Raw genomic sequence first — 18,009 nt, 5'->3', positions numbered from 1 at the left:
GATTATTATAAAGGGGTCAGATCAGGAAGAGAAATATATATGCACCAAATATATATGCATCCAATATTGGAGCACAAAAATATATATAGAAAGTATCAATATGCCTAAAGGGAGTTATAAACTCCAATACAGTATTACATGGGGACATTAAAATTGTGTTTTCAACAATGGACAGATCATTCAGACAGAAAATTAGCAAATAAACAGTAGAGTTAAACTGCATTGTAGATAGAATGTTTATTAAATTGAATTTAATAGACATTTATAGAATTTTCTATCCCATAATTACAAACTACAGAATATACATTCTTTTCATCAGAACAGGGAACCTCCTTTAGGATAAATCATATAATAAACTACAGAAAGTCTCAATAATTAAAAAGAATTGAAACCTTATTATGCACCTTTTTTCATCACAATGAAGCAAAGTCAGAAATCAAAAAGTTTCAAAAACTACATAAATATATGGAAATTATGGAAACTTCTATTTTCAACAACCAATGAAACAAAAAGGAAATCAAGAAAGAAATTTAAAAATTTCTTCAAGCAAATGAAAATGGAGACACAACATATGAAATCTTAGATGTTGTACTAAGAAGCAAGTTTATAGAAATCAATGCTTATATTTCCAAATAAAAAGATCACAAATAAAAAACCTATTTCTGCTTCTCAAGGAACTAGAGAAACAAAACAAAACTAAAAATTAATAGAAGAGCAGAAATGAATAGTGACTAAAAATATAGTACAAAGGATGAATGAAAGAAGTTATCTACTTCTTTGAAAAGATGAACCAAATAGACAATTAACTAGATTAACTAAAAAAGAAGAGAGAAGACAAATACACTCAGAATTAAAAAGGGAGAGGTTATGACTGACACCACAAAAGTAAAAGGCTCATTAAATAATATCAGGCACAACCCATATGTCAACAAATTTGATAACCAAAAGGAAAGTAATGGAAAAATTCTTGGAGATGTGCACCTTCCTAAATAATGAGCATAAAATATGAATATACAATAACAGGTAATGAGATTGAATCAGTAATAAAAATTCTCTCATCAAAGAAAAGCACAGGGCCAGATGTCTTCAATACTGATGTCAATCACTTAAACAAGAACTAAAACAAATTTTTCTTTACTTCAAAATTAAAAGAAGGAGGAGGATCCCAAACACACTCTATATAACCAAATGTTACCCTGATTCCAAAACCACATAAGGATACTAGAAGAAAAGAGAACTACAAGCCAATAACCTAGATGCAAAAATCCTCCTCAAAAAATATTAGCAAACTAGGGGCTGGAGTTGTGGCTCAGTGGATTGTGAGGCATTGGGTTCAATCCTTAGCACCACATTAAAAAAAATAATTAATTATTTAAGGGTATTATGTCCATCTACAACTTAAAAAAATTAGCGAACTAAAACAAATGGCACATTTAAAAGATTATTTATCATGATCAAATGGGAGTCAATCCAGGGAAGGTTCACCATATGCAAATTAATAAACATAATATACCACATCAAAAAAAATAAAGAACTAACCGTGATTGGTCATCTCAATAGATGTAGAAAGAACACTTGATAAAATTCAGCATCCCTTCATGATAAAAACACTGAATAAATTGAGTTCAGAAGGAACATCCCTTACTTATAATAAACCCACAGCTAACATTATATTGAATGGGGGAAAACATGAAAGCTTTCTAAGACCTGGGACAGGAAAAGAGAAGTTCAGTTTTACCCTTCTATTCAACATACATTTGGATGTCCTAGCCAGAGAAGTCAGACAAGAGAAAGAAGCAAAGGGCATCTGAATTGGATAAGAAATCAAATTGTTACTGTTGGGGCTGAGGATGTGGCTCAAGCAGTAGCGCGCTTGCCTGGCATGCGCGCGGCCTGGGTTCCATCCTCAGCACCACATACAAACAAAGATGTTGGTTTCCACCAAAAACTTAAAAAAGTAAATATTAAAAATTCTCTCTGTCTCTCTCTCTCTCTTTAAAAAAAATCTTAAAAAAAATTGTCATTGTTGGCAGATGACATAATCCTATATAAAAAAACTTTGAAGACTCCACCAAAACACAATTAGAACTTTTAAATGAATTCAGCAAATTTGTAGAATATAAAATAAACTTGTAAAAATCAGTAACATTAATGTATGCCTATAGTGAATTATCTGAAAAAAATCTTTAATTTATAAAAAATATAAAATAAAATAAAACTTCAAAAACATAAAATACCTAGGAATAAAATCTCAAAGACACCCATCAAAAATCTTTAGAATAAAAACTGTGAAACACTAACAAATAAATTGAAGAGGACACACACACACACACAAAACGAAGACATCCAGTGTTTATGGATTGTAAAAATCTATATTGCTAAAATGTCCACAGTACCCAAATTTATGTACAAATTGAAAATATTCATCAAATACCAATGACATTTTTCACAGAACTAGAAAAAAACTTAAAATTTGCATGATGCACACACATAAACCCCTCAAATAGTCAAAACTAACTTGAGCAAATAGAACACAGTCGAAGATACTGTACTACCTTCAAAATACATCACAATGCTGTAGTCATCAAATCAGCATGGCATTGGTATAAACAGAGGCACATAGACCAATGAAAGAATAGAAAGACTCGAAGTAGAAAACATGCATTTGAAAAAGGGCAGATTTTTCAACAAATAATGATGGGAAAATTGGAATCCAAATGCAGGAGAATGAAATGAGTTCACTAGCATATATTGGCTACAAATATCAACAAAAATGGATTAAAGACTAAAATGTAAAATTTGAAACTATAAAATGACTACAAGGAAATGAAAGGGAAAGGTTTCAAGGCATTGAAACAGGAAAGAATTTTTTGAACAAGATTCAAAAAACATAGGAAATAAAAGCAATGAAAAAAATGGAATTACAGCAAGCTAAAGTGCTTCTGCACAGCAAATGAAACAATCATCAGAGTGACAGCCTAAAGAATTGGAGAAAATATTTGAAAACTATGCATTTGGCAGGGGGTTAATACCCATAATATATAAGGAACTCTAAAAACACAATAGCAAAATATGAAATAATCTAGTAAAATTGTTGGACATATATATATAGGTAGGTATTTCTCAAAAGATGAAACAAATGGCCAACACTTAAAAAAAAAAGCTAAGCATCACTATTCATGAAAAATGCAAATTAAAAACTACAATGAAATATAATCTCATTATAGTAGAATGACTATTGTAAATAAGAAATATTAAAAATGCTAATTAAGATGTAAAGAAAAGAGAACTCTTGCATAGTACTGCTGGGAATATAAATAAGTATAATCATCATGGAAAACAATATGGAAGATCCTACAAAATTTTTTTAAAAAAAGAACTATAATATGACCTAGCTTTTCAACTACTTGTTATACTCACTTCAATGAAATGAAATCAATATGTCTAAGAGACATCTACACAGCTATGTATACTGCAGCAGTATTCACAATCACTGAGAAATGGAAACAACCTGTGTTCATTAAGTGATTAAATGAACAAAGCTAATGTGGTATTGGCAATACTATTCGTCTATAAAGGCAAATGAATTTCTGTTATTTGTGGCAACAGGAATTGAACTGGAGATCATTATATTAAGTGAAATAAGTGAGACCCAGAAAAACAAGTATCATGTGATCTCACTCATATGTGGAATCTAAAACTTTGGTCTTACAGAAGTTGAGGGTAGAATTGTGATTGCCAGATTCTGTAGGGAGAAGGGGAGGTGGGAATGGGGAAATTTTAATCTAGGGGATCTAAATTGAAATTAAATAGGAGTATGGGTTTTTAGTGTGCTTTTGTAAAGTATGGTCATTATCACTATAGCTAATGATTGTGTACTTTATATTTCAATGAGATAGGAGAAAAAATTTAAAATTTTTTTCACCAAAAATGTGATAAATATTTGAATAGTTAGATATATTTAATCTGATTATACATGTACACACATTATCAAAATATCACATCATACCCATTATTATAATAATGAATAATTTTATGATATTTATATATGTTAATAAAATAAACTTAAATTAACAATAAGAAAATAAGTAATTTCACATTCCTTAATTACCTTGGATTTGCTTATTTTAGAGATGACATTTATATAAGGTATAATTTTTTTATATTGAGTCCCTTTTACTTCTGGAAGCCATCTTGTGCCATCAAGAGGAGGTAGTCTTTGGACTAAGATAATTTGTGGGGGGAAAATACCATAAATAAATTATATATGACCCTTATCCTCAAGGACCTACTTATCCAGAGAAATAATTATTCATATAATAATTGGCTTCAGTATCCCACCTAGCTCATAGAAAGCTGAAGAGTTTTTCAGTAATAAGCAAAAGCTGGGTACTGCATCAAGTTATATTTTTCTTGAATCTAAGAGAGCTGAGGTCAGAGAATAAGCCCTCTTGAAATTTAAGAAAAGAGTTAATAACTACCTATACTCATTAGTAAACAATTGTGTAGTGTTGTTTTCCTTTTTGTTTTGATTTCTTTTTTAATTTTTAATGATGCTGTTTAGACACTTACCATGGATCAGTTGTATGGATAAGGAGAATTTTGGGACCCTGACCTGCACACACTGGTGTTACACAACTGAGAGATACTTTACATGGCAAATGGGACTTTGCAGATGTAATTATGATCTGAATTATTCAGATGGGACAGTGTAATTGCATGAGCTCTTTGCTTCACAGCTTTCTTTCAGCTAAGGGAAGAAGAATTCAAAGAGAGTTAAAACATGATAAGGACTGAGACACTTTGCTCTTTGAAAATGTACAAGGTCACATAAAAAGTGTGGATGAACAAAATTCTGCCAACATCTGAGTGAGTTTGGAAGATTTTTGTGGAGTCCTATAAGCAATGCTGTCCTACTGACACCTTGATTTCAGCCTTGTGAGACTCTGATCAGAGAAATCAGTTGAGAGACACTGTGAATGGAATTTTGCACTATGAAAAGTTTCATAAAAGTTTCATAATAAATGAGTATTGGTTAAAGACATCTGATCTGAGGTAATTTGGTATAGTAGCCATAGAAAACCAATAATAAAGACAAAAATATTTTCACATAAGAACTTCTACAGAATTTTTTATATCAGCCCTAGTTAAAGCTACTCAAACTATGAGTTGTCTACATACACTTCAACTGATAAATGAATAAAAAAGCAGTGTCTCTCTTAAATAACAGTAACACAATGTGATACCTGTCTTCAATATTACAAATATCTTTAATCTGAAAATATTTAGTTCTGTGTTGTAGATACAATGATATATAATAAAAACAGTATAATTAAAATATAAGATTATCTAATATTATCTCATCCTCATATAAAAAAATGTATGTTTGGGGCTGGGGATGTGGCTCAAGCTGTAGCGCGCTAGCCTGGCATGCTTATGGCCGGGGTTCGATCCTCAGCACCACATACAAAGATGTTGTGTCTGCCGAAAAACTATAAATAAATAAATAAATAAAACATTAAAAAATTGTACATTTGGATTTTGTTTCTACTTCCAAAATTCATGCATTTCATATCTGATGTCTTACATTTTTTCTAGATCACTGATTTGATTATAAGATGATGTGTTCTAATATTTCTCAGAACTTGTGCTGAATAATCTATGATTACCAGTGGTATTCTTTATCACTTTTTAAAAATTTACAAGAACTAGATTATGTTTATAGCATCACAAATAATTTTTATTATTTAATATTTTCAATACCTTTTACAATTTCTCAAAACAATGACTCTCTTAAAAATATTTTACAAAGTCCAACATCCTTTAATGATAAGAACTTCCTGATAAAGTATACATACAGGGAAACCTGAATATAATAAAGAATACTGCTATAGACTGAGTTTTTAAGTTGAAATCTCAACCCCCAATATGATTACTCCTGTAAACATTCTTCCACACTTGTGATAATGACATGGACTCAGTTATGAATGCAGAGCTCTTATAACCTAATCATCGCAAGTTCTATCTCTGAACAGTTTTGCATAGGGGATTAAGTTTCTAATAAAAGAACTTTGGTGATATACTCAAACTATACTAAACCACAAATACTAAAAATTATTTGGAAAAAGAACAAAGTCTTTTAAATTTAAGACTTACTTCTAAATTACATAAATCAAGCAATGAATTCTGGTATATGGATGGACATATAGACCAGTGGAACAGAATTGAGAGTTCAGAAACAATCCTATATTTCTATGGTACATTTATATTAAACAATGGTTACAAGGGTGTTGAAGGGAATAGTCTCTTTAACTAATGTGTTGCATAACAGGATTTCCAAATGAGAAGAAAGAAGGTGGACCTCTACCTTAGATCATAGAAAAAAATTACCCCCAAATGTACCAAGGTTATAAATATAAGAGGCAAAATTGGAAAACCTTTGAAACAAAAAAATGGGAATACAATTTTATAACTTTGGATTTGGCAATGTTTATTATGTAAGGTACTGAAAGCATGAGTAACAAAAAAACTAGAAAATTAGATTTCAACAAAATTAAAAAAAACCTTTTATCCATCAAAATATATTTTTAAGAACACAAAATGAAAACCTACAGAATGGAAGAAAATATTTTCAAGTCACATATCTGATAAGGGTTTAGTATGTCTGATTATGTAAAGAACCCTTGAAATACAACAAAATAAACTACCCATTTAAAAATGAGTAAAGGAACATTAAATAATGTGAAGAGAGAGCCTACGAAATGAGAGAAAATCTTTGCCACCTGCAACTCAGATAGAGCATTAATTTCTAGGATATATAAAGAACTAAAAAAACCTTAACATCAGAAAAACAAAGAACCCAATCAATAAATGGGCAAAGGGATGGAACAGACACTTCACAGGAAGAAAAAATATAATTGGTCAACAAACATATGAAATAATTAGAGAAATGCAAATTAAAACCACACTGAGATTTCATCTCACTCCAGTAGAATGGCAGTTATCAAGATTACAAATAACAATGTGAGTGAGGACACAGGTACATTGCTTGTGGAGCTGCAAATCTGTGCAACCACTCTGAAAAAAACAGTATGGAGATTCCTCAGAAAGTTTGGAATGGAACCACCATTAGACCCAGTTATCCCACTCTTTGGTTTATACCCAAAGGACTTAAAATCAACATATTACAGTGATGTAGCCACATCAAAGTTTATAGCAGCTCAATACACAATAGCTAAACTATGAAACCAATCTAAGTGTCCTTTAGCAGATGAATGGATAAAGCAACTGTGATGTATATACAGAAGGGAATATTACGCAGACATGAAATGAATAAAATTATGGCATTTGTTGGTAAATAGATGGAACTGGAGAATATCATGTTAAGTGAAATATGCCAATCCCCCCTTGAAAAAAAGGCCAAATGTTTTCTCTACTATGTGGAAGTTAACTTATAATAAGGTGGCAGGGGCAGTTAAGGAAGAATAGAATTATTCTGAATTAGACAAAAGGGAAAGAAGGGAAGGGAGGGGGAATGGAAATAGGAAAGATAGTAGAATTGAATATTGCTCTCCTGTGTGCATATGTGGTTACATAATTCTAGGTCATGTACAACCAGAAAAAATGAGTAGTTGTACTACATATATATAATATGTCAAAATACATTCTGCTATTCTGTATAATTAATAAGAATAAATAAGAAAAAATTTAAAATAAGTGTATTTTATTAGTTATATAGTCTTTACTTAGGTTTGTCAACCAAATATACAGATTAGTTGGGTGTTTATAAAAAGACATCAATATCAGTGATGATTTTGACAATGATAAACAACAAATGATACATTCAAATATATAAATTCTGCATGCCTATAAAACATTAGTTGAGTCCTATCTTCTTATGTTATCTTTTGGAAAGCCCACAGATTGTTTTCTTCTTTGTGGTGGAGAGTATCAAGACAAGGAAATGTCAGGTAACAAGTTTAATCAATTGTTTAACATAGCTAGCAAAAAACTATGTATGAAATTTTGATTCTTTCTTTTGCTAATGGCTAATCACAGAATACATAGAGTACAGTATAACTGCATAATGTTTTCTTCTTTCATACCTGGTTCTTATAATGTTGGTTTCTTTCTTTAAATTGTTTGCTTTTTTTCCACTTGAATAAAATAGTAATCTTTGGAAACATTTTTAGTGACTTAGTCTGTTTTTCTTCTACTATTTGCTTCTTTGTAGTGATTGATCATTAATCAACTTTTTCCTCAGTGATAAGATTATAATCAAGAAGATGACACTGGGCATTGTGGCAAGTTCAAAGTGAGCCTCAACAAAAGCAAGACATTAAGCAACTCAGTGAGACCCTGATTCTAAATAAAATACAAAATAGCACTGGGGATGTGGCTCAGTGGTCGAGTGTCCCTGAGTTTAATCCATGGTACCCCCCCTCCAAAATGAAAAAGATCAACCCTATTTATTTTTCTGTTCATATGAAATTATTTTGTCATAGCATACTATGAGGGCCTTAAATATTATTTCATGCTGATATATAATATTTATATATATTGAATGAATATCTGAAGCAATTTAAGAATCTAGGCAGAATCTGCTTCTAACACCAAGTTTCTCTGGTAAACTGACTAAACAAAAAATTATCTACTTTCTCTATCTGGTTTAAAGGTGTCAATTACAGTTTTTACCATACTTTTATTTTCTACTAATTTTCTCTTATAAATCTAATATTTTCTATTGAATTTCCTTTGATTGTTCATCATAGATGCCTATATATTTTCATGACATACAAAGTGGTAACATCACACTTCTTTTTTCATGTTTGTATCTTCTAATTTATTCATGTTTAAACCTTATTTTTTAAAAAGACAATTGCATTAGACTCTGGTTATTATTTAGTCATCCTGAAAATTAAAAATACTACTTAAGGTTTCTGTTAACGTGTATTTGGTAAGCCAATCTCGAATTATTTTACAAGGAGTCTTGGATATAGAAGACATTTCATGCCTAGGAAAAGAGGAAGAATGAAGCTTTGAGTGTACTCCCGGTACTTGAATTTCTAGGAAAATGATTTCTGTTTCAGTTCTGGGATTTCAGATGTCTGCTTTGAGCAGTCATCAGTAGACTTTAGATATACCTGTCATAGACTAAATGCGACTCATAATGCCCTCCTCCTTCCCTACCAGCAACTCCTCTGATTCTCTCCTGACCTACTGCTTTTAGCATGTCAGTTTCTCTTGGAGATTGTTATATTGGATTTCATTTCTACTTCATGACAAGTATATTGAAGGAAGTGTTGCGATTTCCTTGAGTATAGTTATACACTTGTTTAACTTGTGTGCAACAGCCATGTTTTAATTCTACAGAATGAGTATTGTTTGATAAAGTAAGAAAACATTAAGGGAATCACTTCAAAGGCTGTCTAATCCTGCACTTATGCCCTATATGGAACTTAAACTATTATTGGCACTTTTAAAATGTCAGAGTATATTTATATTTCTGTTATTGTAATATCAAGTGATATTGTGTTCAAGAAAAACTATCACATTAATATTCCAAGGGTTGTAATATTTCTTTGCACTGAATCATCATACCCTACCTAGGGCAGAGATAATGATAGTGCAGGCATTGCTACTTATTTTTATTTTAATTTTTATCACAACATTCATAATCATATTTAGAAATGAAATTTTTTTAGAAAATACCAATAGTTTTTCCTTTATTTTTGAAATAAAAAACACATTAACTCATAATGAAAGTTATTAGTAGAGGGCTGGTGATGTAGCTCAGTGATAGAGCAATTGCCATGCATGTGTAAGTCCTGTGGTTTCATTTCTGGCATTGGGAAAAGGAATTGTAAATAGAAATTCATCATGGATCTGTGAATCTAGAGATAATTATTTTAAATTTTATACATATAAAAATATATGTACATAGAATAAAACATAATTTTTAACCATATATTACTGAAATGGATGTAAGGTGAAATATACTCAATTTAGATTCAGAGAGTGAATATAACTATGCAAATAAATCCAAATAAATAAACTCTTGATAATGAGGAAACCCATTATTTCAGAGTGTTTGAAAGAATGGGAGAGTCAACAATACAAAATATATCCTTTTTTTCTATTATTAAAGATTATATTTACTTATTGTCACCAAAATTTCTCCAAGCATTTGACAGGAAATGATTAATTGCTAAATTTCTCTTATGTTGTATTGATCAATTTTATCAGTTTTAGGGAAAAACTAAACATTCTGATATAGTCTAAGACCAAAAATCAAAGAAGACATTTTTGACAGGATCTTGGATAGAGGTCACTGGGTCTTATTCTTGCAAGAGTAATCAGGGCTTTAAAATGTATTTGTGAGAAGACTGCTGAAGTTTCCAATTAAAAGCAGCCACAAAAATAAAATGTAGCTGGCATGAGATGTTCTCCCTCATCCCCATTTCTGGTCTCTCTATTTTATTTGCTTGGTTTGGTTGTTTTAGTGCTTTAGATGGACTAGTCAGTATGGAAGTTGGAAGCACAGGAAATAAGTAAAAAAAATACTTTCAAAAATAATAAGAAGTAAAAGGAAGGTTGATTTAGTGGGTGAAAATAAAATTTACCAACTTGTGCATTGTTTAATTTAGTTAACTGGTTAATTACTTTGTCAGGATGGTATGGCCAGAGACAAGATTGTCTGAGTTTGAATTCTTGCTCCTAGCTTTGTCAATTTTCACAAATCACTTAGTTTCTGAAAAACTTAAGATGATAGTTCTTATTTGGAACCATAAGAGATATTTTAAAAATATATTTTAATTACTCAGAAATATATTACTATGTTGAGTATAATATACATCCAGTAAACATCATACTATTATTATTATGTAAAGTTTACTGGGAAAATTCATGGGCTAGGATGAGCAGTAACATGCCTTATTACCCACTTAATATGGAACTTTCAAATAACCATAGTAAACAATACATAGAAGAAGAAATTGGGAGTTTCTTATTAAGAAGTATAATTACATACCTGCATTTACTATTTCTCTATTAAGTCAAGGATAATAAGACTCTCACCATATCTACTCAATACAGTTCTTGAATCCCTAGCTAGAGAAATCTGGCAAGAGAAGGAAATTAAAGGGACACAAAAAAAGAAGTCAAAACATCTTGGTTTACTGAAGACATGATCCTATAACTAGATGACCCACCCCCCACCCCCGACAAAAAAAAGAAACTCCACCAGAAGACTTCTACTGCTGATAAATAAATTTACTAAAGTAGCAGGATAGAAAATCAACATACACAGACAAATAACTTTCCTATACTCCAATAATGAATATGCTGCAAAAGATATTAGAAAAATTCACAAAAGCCTAAAAAAATATTTGGGAATTAATCTAATGAAGAAAATGAAAGACCATTATAATCAAGAATATAGAACCCTGAAAAAAGAAATTGAAGATGTTTATAGTATTAAAAGACAACCCATGTTCTTGGATTAGTAGAATTAATATTGTCAAAATAGCCATATTGCCAAAAGTGTTACTCAGATTCAGAGCAACCCTCATCAAAATACAAATGACATTTTTCACAGAACCAGAAAAAACGTTTCTAAAGATTTTTAGGAAGAAGAGGAGACTCAGAATAGTCAAAGCATTCTTGAGCAAAAAGAGCTATGCTGTAGGTATCACAATACTGGAATTCAAACCTTAATACAAAGCTACAGTAATAAAAATAGCAGGTTAATGGTACCAAAACAGACATGAAGACCAGTGTAGGAGAATAGAAGATCCAGAGACAAACCCACACAGATAAAGTCATCTGATACTTTACAAAGTTGCCAAACATGTTGGAGAAAGAATAACCTTTTAATTAACTAACATTGGTAAAACTGGATATCCATATGTAGAAGAATGAAACTAGATTCTTATCTATCACCTTATCTAATCAAATGGTGAGGACTTAGAGCAGAATCTTCAACTGCTGGAAGAAAACAGGGTTATCACTCCATTCATTATATTGGTTCAGGCATTAACTTCATCAATAAGACCTCTAAATCTCACAAAATAAAACCAAGAATCAGTAGGTGAATGGAATCAAATTAAAAAGTTTCTGTACCTTTTCACAAGATGACACTGAAAACTAAGAAGGAAGCTCCTGCTTCTCCCAAAGCTGCAACAAAGAAAAAGCTTTGAAGGCCAAGAAGGCAGTGTTAAAGGACGTCCACAGACATAGAAAGAAGATCCGAATGTCACTTAACTTCCATTGGTCCAAGATATTGCTGTGCCAGAGGCAGCCCGGTATCCTCAGAAGAGCATCCCTAGGAGAAACAAGCTTGACCAGTATGCCATAATCAAGTTCCCTGACCACTGAGTCAGCCAGGAAGAATACTGAAGACAACACACTTGTGTTCATTGTAGATGTCAACAAACATCAGATCAAACAAACTGTAAATAAGCTCTATGACATTAATGTGGCAAAGGTTAACACCCTGATCAGGCCTGATGGAGAGAAGGCATATGTTCAACTGGTTCCTGATTGTGATGCTTTTGATGTTGCCAACAAAATTGGGATTATCTCAGAGTCCAGCTGTCTAATTCTAAATATAACTGTTTTTTTCAATTAAAAAAAAAAGCTTCTGAATAGAAAATGAAACAAGAGCAGAAAATCTTTGCAAAGTTTTCTGACAGTGGATAAATATACAGAATACATAAATAACTCAACAATTTTAACACCAAAAAATAAATAATCCAATAAACAAATCTGCAAAATAAACATTTAAATAATTGAAAACTAAAACTATCACAAAGATAACTAAACTAGACATTTCTCAAAAGAAGACACACAAATGCTCAACAAATATGTAAAAAATGTTCAACATCTCAGGCAATCGGGAAAATGCATATCATCTCCCTCTGGTCAAAATGCCAGTTATTAAGAATACAATTGGGGCTGGGGATGTGGCTCAAGCGGCCCGGATTCGATCCTCAGCACCACATACCAACAAAGATGTTGTGTCCGCCGAGAACTAAAAAATAAATATTAAAAATTCTCTCTCTCTCTCTCTCTCTCTCTCTCTCTCTCTCTCTCTGTCTCTCTCTCTCTCCTCTCTCACTCTCTCTTTAAAAAAAAGAATACAATTAATAACAAGTGCTTACAAGGATGTGAGGAAAAGGTACACTGATATATTGTTGGCCACACTGCACATTAGTACAATCACTCTGGAAATCAGGGTGGAAATTCCTTTAAAAACTAGAAATAGAACCACCATATGACCCAACCATCCCACAGAAGTAAAATTCCAAAATACTAAAATCAGGATAATATATAGATACAGCCACGTCAATGTTTATAGCAACGCAGTTGATAATAGCTAAATTTTATAACCAGCATAGTTGCCTGTCAATAGATTAATGGATTAAAAAAATATGGTGCGTATACACAACAGGGTTTTACTCAACCATAAAGAAGGAAATTATGGCATTTGCTGTAAAGTGGATGAAACTGGAGAACATCACGTTAACTTGAATAAGACAGACTCATAAAAATCAAGAGTTAGATGTTTTCTCTCATATGTGGAAGCTAGAACAAAATAAGGGGTAGGGGTGAACATCATAAAGCTGTAAGGAAGGTCGGTGTGATAGAAGGAGATATCAAGAGGGAGAGTGGAGAGACAGGAAAGGGGAGAAATGGTGAAATAACTTTAATAAAATATGCATATATAAATAAGCCGCATGGAATTTCACATCTATGTATATGTAGAGAGCACCAATCAAAAATAAATAAATATAGATGAGTGAAAGAAAGAACAGTAGAGCAGAGGAAAAATAATAGGGGAGGAAGGAAATACAGGAAAGGGAGGGACATTGGAAATGAAATAAAGTAAATCAAATTCCATGCATATATAATTTTGTCAAAATGAACCCAACTTTTATGGAGCTTCTCTAAAGAGGAACTCTAATGCTTAATTCCCTGCACTTGGCACAGAATCTTAGCACAGAATACTCAATAAATAACTTTGTTAAATGAATCTATATGATGTGGTACATGACCCTCCGTGGACTTGAAAGCATTTTGTAAATATTAGGAAATAAGTGATCTCCCATTGTTACCTTTAATGGTGTTTTATACCCATTCTTGAAAACAATAAGAAAAGAAGCAGAGATAGTTTAGAAGGAGCAATTCATCAAAAAGCGGAAGGAAAAAAGGGAAATTCTCTGTAAGGAACAACAGAATACAGGTTAAGTTACTACAAAATAACTAAGATGTTTCCTAACAGCACAAACAGATCATATAGAAAGTTGACCAAAATAATTCCTGGTTCAAAAGAAATGTGCTCATTAAGAGAAAAGTTTCATAAATATCCAAACTTTTACAAAGATGAGGAAAACAAACTTAAAAGACTTATTGTTGGCATGATTAAAGCTGTATTAATTCAAGTACAGCATTATGGTATGCATGTATCCAGCAGCCGATTTACATCTGGATATCCATATTTAGCACAAAATTGGCTCAAATGAACGTAATGATTATCCCACTATGTACCAGGAACTATGGTTCACACACACACACACACACACACACACACACACACACACACACATCTCTCCAGATGTGTGTGTGTGTGTGTGTGTGTTTATGACCAGAATCAGTTTCTCTATTCTTGAGAAATTAAAAATTTAGCAGAAAAGAGAGATGCATAATTGAAATAAACTGAAAAAATGCTGTTTAATGAGTGCTGTACTATCAGTTTAAAGATTCTGAAGGTCAATAGTGCTTTGAAATAATAGAATAGCTAATTGGACTAGATCCAGAATTTTTTGAACTAGACACTCACATTTTGTATTGAGAAAGAAATATCACTGAAAAATAATCACCTGATGAAAGTTAGACAATATGGCTTAGTTAATGTTTCAGCCTTCATCCATATAACGATCAACACTCTTGGCAAAGTATTCCTAATGGAAGCATGCTTTTCAGTGAATAGATACATGAAGAAGGCAGGAAACAAAGGGTCATTTTGTGAAGGACCGGTGTCCTTCTAATGTAGAATGAAATGGACCTTGTCTTTGGAAAAATGGATATGTAATAATCATCCTATAACTCTTTAAAGAGTAGTGCTATTAACATACAATATCTCTTCAAATTGAATGACATGGGTACAAAATTGGGAAATCAACTTCACTCACAAGAAATTACCTGAAATTCTTGACCTTGGGGACATAAATTATCTTCCTCAGTTTATTCCTGGAGACAGGTCATCATAAAAGAAGTCTCACAGGGCCAATCACAGAAGTAATAAACAAAAGCCCACATTTTATGGGATCTCTGTTTTTAATTTCTCTTCAACAAAGGTGATTAATTTGAAATATTATCAAATACATCTTAATATTTAGAAGTTTTCAATACTTTTCTTAAAACTGTAATCGTTACTATTGAAATAATTATTGTTAGAACCTCCTTTAAGCTCAATTAATAGACATTTTTTTAGAGAAGTTTTAAGTTCACAGCAAAAAAGAATAGAGGGAAAACAGATATCTCATATAATCCTCATTCCCTTTCATGATTACTCTCACCCACTTCCAATATCTCCAAAAGAGAGATAGGTTTATTGCAATTGATAAAATTACTGACATGTCAATATCACTTAGATTTCACAGTTTATGTTAGGATGCTACATATTCAATGAGTTTAGACAAGCATATAATGATCTGGATCCACCATTACATTATCATACAGAGTAGTTCATGGCCTTAAGAATTATTCATGTTTCATTTTTTTTCTTCCCTTCCTTTCCTCATTTCCTAGCCATTGCTGATTTTTTTGTTTTCATAATTTTGCCTTTTCCAGGATGTCATTTAGTTAGAATCATCTAATCTGTAGCTTTTCTGTAAAATTCTCTGAAGTTTCCTCTATTTGTTTTCATGACTTGGTAGCTCATTTCTTTTTAGCACTGGATAATATTCTATTATCTAGATGTACACAGATAATTTATCAACCCATATACAGAAAGGTATTTTGATTGCTTCCAAAATTTGGCAATTATGAATAAGGCTACTATAAACGTCTATGTGCAGATTTTTGTATGAGTTTTTGTGTGCAGTTTTAAATTCATTTAGTAAATAAATGCTTGCTATGCTAAGACTATGTTTAGTTTTATAATAAACTAACAGTCCTCCAAAATACATTTTGCATTCTCATCAGCAATGAGTAAAAGTTCCTACTGCCCTATCTCCTGTGAGCATTCTGTGTTGCCAGTGCTATGGATTTGGCCATCCTAATGGATATGTGGTGGCAACTCACTATTGTTCGCACTCTGAAGGCTTTTAGTCTCTATTTCATGTCATTTTTAACTAGCTAAATAAATGAAAAAAGTATTTTTTTACCTTTCTATCAAGTAATGAATTATCGCCATAAAACATTTATAACTGGATTATATGAGAAAAATACAAAAAAATGTTATTTTCAAGAAGAAAAGAAGAATGTTTAGGGGCATAGCTCAGTGGTACAGTACTCGCCTAGCTTATGTGAGGCCCTGGGTTTGATCCCCAGCACCAAAAAAGAAGAGGCAGGAGAAGACAAAAATAAGGTACAGCTGGAGATCTAAACTTCTATTCATAGAGCAAAGGCATACTTGAACCTCTCCCCTTGCTGTCAGTCTGCAGTTTAGTGCACCAGAACAAGAGTGTTAGACCCTGTTAGATTTGAGTTCATTCTTAAACAGTGACCATGTATTTTGTGGTTGGATAACAGGGTCATATTTGGTGTCTCCATTTCCTGTAATAGGTGGAACTCATCATTGTAAATTTTTTTTTTCTTTTTAATTCCCTATGCCTGAGATTTTGTCTGTTTTTCTTATGAGTTGTTGTTCCATTTGATTAAGAATCAGAAATTTTCTCTTTTGAGGGCATCATAATGAATATATGAAGTCCACTGGTACTAAAATACTTCTACTTACCTTTTTTTGTAGCATATTGTCATTCATCATTTGAATGTTTCCAAACGTGAACATTTCAGATTGCTTAGTGAGAATTTGAATAGATAATCTTTAATTAGCACCTCTGTACTTGGAATCAACCTAGACACCAACCACAGAGAGATTAACTTATATCTGTTCACAGTAGTGGTGGGACTAGAAAGTTGAAAATAAGCTAGATTTTCTGGTAAATTTACTTCCCTAAAGGGACAATTTCTTTAAAATAAGAAAAAAATGTATTTTAGAATGATACCAATCATATTTTTTAAACATAAAAAACTATGATTGAAATATTTTAAAAAGTATCACGTTTGTACTTTCCAAATAATTCTCCACAGTGCATGTGAGGGAATATTGCTCCTTAGAAATCCTTGCGGTAAAAAAGGTAAATAAAGTTATATTTATATGTACCCTGAGAAAAGACTTTGTTTTACAAGTACTCTGAATCTGCATAAAAAATTTATTTTTGCACATTATGTTCATTCAAATTTATATATTTGTTATTTCTAATTTAAAAACAAAAATTCTCATGACTGATTGAAGTTAAATAATTATTATTGAAAAAATATTAAATGTAACCATACAAGCATACATATATAATGTAAATAGAAAAACCTATGAATTACTACTGAAAGTAATATTTTTTTCTTATGTCTGATATTTTTAACTTAGTTACATATAGGAAACTATAACACAATAAATAATTCCTAAATAACTTCCATTACTCACAAACCACTCTTTTTTTTAATTGGTTGTTCAAAACATTACAAAGCTCTTGACATATCATATTTCATACATTAGAATCAAGTTGGTTATGAACTCCCAATTTTACCCCAAATACAGATTGCAGAATCACATCGGTTACATATCCACAATTTTACATAATGCCCTATTAGTAACTGTTGTATTCTGCTACCTTTCCTATCCTCTACTATCCCCCCTCCCCTCCCCTCCCATCTTCTCTCTCACCCCACCTACTGTAATTCATTTCTCTCCTTGTTTATTTTCCCATTCCCCTCACAAGCTCTTAT

Source organism: Ictidomys tridecemlineatus, chromosome 1, assembly GCF_052094955.1.
Source record: "Ictidomys tridecemlineatus isolate mIctTri1 chromosome 1, mIctTri1.hap1, whole genome shotgun sequence".
Classification (NCBI taxonomy): Eukaryota; Metazoa; Chordata; class Mammalia; order Rodentia; family Sciuridae; genus Ictidomys; species Ictidomys tridecemlineatus.
This window is presented reverse-complemented; position numbering follows the sequence as displayed.